The sequence below is a fragment of the Pseudophryne corroboree genome, chromosome 8, assembly GCF_028390025.1.
Source record: "Pseudophryne corroboree isolate aPseCor3 chromosome 8, aPseCor3.hap2, whole genome shotgun sequence".
Taxonomy (NCBI): Eukaryota; Metazoa; Chordata; class Amphibia; order Anura; family Myobatrachidae; genus Pseudophryne; species Pseudophryne corroboree.
Genome location: NC_086451.1, coordinates 460,175,960 through 460,180,182, shown reverse-complemented (window position 1 = coordinate 460,180,182; position 4,223 = coordinate 460,175,960). Strand labels below are relative to the sequence as shown.

Sequence of the window (4,223 nt, the reverse complement as noted above, 5' to 3'; positions counted from 1 at the left end):
TAAGGGGTTATTCGCTTTATCCATTTCTATTCTGATATTAAGTGCAACAAACATCATATGTTATCCTTTGAGAAACGTGCTATATATATTTTTTTCATGTTATTTTAATATACAGCTGTGATGTGATATTTAGGAATACTCAGTGGAGACACCATCCCCTAGGGATCATTACTGATAGATCCCCATAAGGGAACAAATAACACCCAATAGAATAAGGTGTATTTTTCCACTGCATAGCACCACCCTCATCTCCCCTTGTATTTTTAGGGGGTGTATTTTTAGGGGGAGTAATTATCATCAGAGCATCTCAGTTATTACATTTGCCTGAAATAACCACACACTGGAATTGATTGCACAAAATTTGAGACTCACCCACCTACGGTCAAACCGCACTGAGTATGCCCAACCTCGTCTGATCTTGGAAGCCATACACTGTAGGGCCTGGTCAGTACCCGGTTGGGAGACCACCAGGGAATACTAGGTACCGTAGGTATTTTATTCTCATATTTATGAGCCGCTCCAGTTCTATGTGCACTGCCGGGTTTTTTGTTTGACTTGGATATTCAGGTATGGGATAACTTAACCCCATGGAGCCTATTTACTCCCACTAGTATTTGTTCAATTCAGAAACAAATTAATTTTTTGATACATAAAGGGAGTAAACATATTTTCGCCCTTCTAAAAATATTTTTCGCCTCAAATTTGTAATAAATTTTGTTTATTCGCTTCCTCCCTTTTAGTAAGTATATCTTAATAAAAGTTACGTATTAACTCACCCATATTTTTACAATCCATCACATATTTTTCTAAGTGTGCCCTGGAAAAGACATATAGCAGCTCTTTGTCTTTTGCTCTTTTCTTAAGACCACATTTTCCTATTACATTTACCCCCATGTTCCTTTTTCTTATTTTATCATTTTCATCATCTGTCCATCCATCCATCCATCTGTCCGTTCATTGATCCATTCATCCATCTGTCCGTCCATCCATCTGTCTATCCATCCATCACTTTATCCATCCATCTGTCCATCCATCCATCAATTTATCCATCCATCTGTCAATCCATCCATCTGTCCATCCATCCATCCATCCATCCATCCATCCATTCATTTGTCCATCCATCCATCCATCCATCCATCTGTCCATCCATCAGTAAGTCCATCCATCCATCCGTCTGTCCATCCATCCATCTGTCCCTGTTATAGAAAACTGAATTTCAGTATCTGTGCTTTCTTGTATGAACAGTGCCAGGTTGGGTATGTAATACTGGTGGGATTGGTGGGGGTCACATGAACGACAGTTATATCCCGACACTGAAGATCCTGACCCCGGAGGGGGTAAGTATTATAACCCTACCCTATCCTAACCCTTATCCTCTGGGGATGGAGGCTATTGCCAACCATACCCCCTAGTGCCTTACCCTAACCCTCCCCTCCCCCGGGCCCTAACCCTTACCACAATACTTACTGTATCTTCAGGATGTCGACTGTCGGAGTTCCGGAGTGGTGTTGGGATTCCACCATCTACCACATGACCGCCGGCATCCTGACTGCTGGGGTGCCATCCCGCAGTGCCATAGCAGGGCAATTTTAATCCCTCTGCTGGTGCTGGCCCAGAAATTGTGACATGTTGTGACATCATGGGGAGGGGCCACCAGGACAAGGAAGAAGAGAAGTGCCCGGACACTCCAGCTCTTCAGCAGCTCTACGGAGTGCAGAGTGCTATTTAGGCACCCTCCTAGACACATGAAGGTGCCACAGGGCAGCAGTGATGCCACCCCCTAGGTCCTGTGCCCGGGCCGCAGCACCACTCACACATCCCTAGTTATAAACCCTGTCCCTGATGCACTAAACAAAGATAAACCATACAGGCTACACCAAAATCATGGGGGTAATTCCAAGTTGATCGCAGCAGGATTTTTGATAGCAATTGGGCAAAACCATGTGCACTGCAGGGGAGGCAGATATAACATGTGAAGAGAGAGTAAGATTTGGGTGGGTTATTTTGTTTCTGTGCAGGGTAAATACTGGCTACTTTATTTTTACACTGCTAATTATATTGCAGATTGAACACACCCCACCCAAATCTAACTCTCTCTGCACATGTTATATCTGCCTTCCCTGCAGTGCACATGGTTTTGCCCAATTGCTAACAAAAATCCTGCTGCGATCAACTTGGAATTACCCCCCATGTACACACCTTTACCTGCAGTAAATCTGGCACGACCTTATCCAAAGTGTGAGAAAGTCACTTATATACACAAGTTTGCAGTTTAAGGTTACTTTCAATTTTTTTTATTTGCTAGTTTTGTTTTTAAACAGTTTTAGAAATACATTCTTAATTATTATTATTATTATTATTATTATTATTATTATTGTTTTGTTTTGGTGAATCCTGGAATTTGCTGAATTGTTTTTGCTATCCTGGCTGTTCATTAATCTTTGGGGAGGTAAAGATGTCCAATTTGTGTTACCATTGCTTTAATTACACAGAACCAAAGGAGTTTATGATGTAGGTTTTTGTGTTACCCTGTGAACTGACATTGGCCCTGGTTCAGACATGCACTTTAATTTGATGTTAATGCACAACTCCGATGTTTTGAGATCTGCATATGCGTAGAAGCATATACTACCTAACTGCTCTCCCAGAATTGCCAGGAGGCTCCAGAAAATCAGGAGGCACCCCTGGCCTCCTTGGAAAAGTAGGCATGTCTCCCAGAGCAGCCTCCAGCCACCTGAACCCAAGCAGCTGCCCGCACCCGCCTGCTTGCTCAGCGAAAGTGTGTGTGTGGGGGGGGGGGGAGGGTAATGACACGATTTGCATCATTCTAGCGTTAAAGTGCCTCCAATCCCACACACCGCCCATCTAAGCCGATGCCACACCCCCTGTTGGAGGGAGGAGCCAGAAAGTCAGCTAAATGGCGCAGAAGCTACGCTGCGCATGCGCAGATCTGTGGCTGGAATTTGGGGGCGGTGATGGGGAGTGTTCCAGAAAATGAGGGTGTGTTGACCCTGTTTTCTGGGCATGTTGAAGCCAGTGGTTGCGTCCTCAGACACAACTTCACTGTCCCCGGCAAACATGATTTCACATAAGGGTTACTCAGATGTCCAATGTTCATGCATTTCATCCGATGTTGCGTCTATGAAAGTCATCATGGGGCGTTTTCTAACACAAAACGAATCCTGCAGCTTTTGCACACTTTCACCCAGCCACTGCGTACAGGCCTTGCACTAGCGTCCACCTCGGATCAGCCCTATTGTGATATGCTATTTCTAGACTCCACAATGGGGGTAATTCCAAGTTGATCGCAGCAGGATTTTTGATAGCAACTGGGCAAAACCATGTGCACTGCAGGGGAGGCAGATATAACATGTGCAGAGAGAGTTAGATTTGGGTGGGGTGTGTTCAATCTGAAATCTAATTTGCAGTGTAAAAATAAAGCAGCCAGTATTTACCCTGCACAGAAACAATATAACCCACCCAAATCTAACTCTTTCTGCACATGTTATATCTGCCCCCCCTGCAGTGCACATGGTTTTGCCCAGTTGCTATCAAAAATCCTGCTGCGATCAACTTGGAATTACCCCCAATATTGTCTAACACCCAGGCCTGAACACAGAATGAGCTCCCCTAATTGCTGCACTATATCCCGACTCACGACGACACACAGGGGCTAATTTAGACCTGATCGCTGCTGTGCGTTTTTGCACAGCAGCGATCAGGCCTGAACTGCGCATTCACCGCAGTGTGCCAGTGCCGCAGTGCACCGGCACATGCCAGACAGCCAACGGCTGTCTTAGCCGATGCGATCACCTCTGCCTGATTCACAAGCAGAGGTGGTCACTGGGTGGGAGGGGGCGGGCTGGCTGCGTTTGTCCGCCGTTTAGGGGGTGCGGTCCGGGCAACGCAGGTGTACCCAGACTGTTGGGGGGGGCAGGCCGTGGCGGCTGAGTAACGTCACACGCAGCCGCTGCAACCCTCACAGCGACAAGTAGCTCCCTGCCAGCACGCAGGAGCTGCGCTGGCTGGGAGCTACTCTTCCAGTACAAAAGCATCTCCGCTGTGCGATGCTTTTGTACTTGTGCGGCGGGTAGGGCCTGACATGCGGGGCGGACTAGCCCTGTGCTAGGCGTCCCCCCGCATGTCTGAAGACTGATCGTAGATGTGCTAAATTTAGCACATCTACGATCAGGTCTGAATTAGGCCCACAAAGCGCCTAATAT

The 4,223-nt window shown here is 46.4% G+C and overlaps 1 pseudogene; it reads left to right on the top strand.

Moving 5' to 3' along the window:
- The first annotated feature begins 374 nt into the window (after positions 1-374).
- LOC134953859 (5S ribosomal RNA) lies at positions 375-493 on the top strand (annotated as a pseudogene).
- The last annotated feature ends 3,730 nt before the right edge of the window (positions 494-4,223 follow it).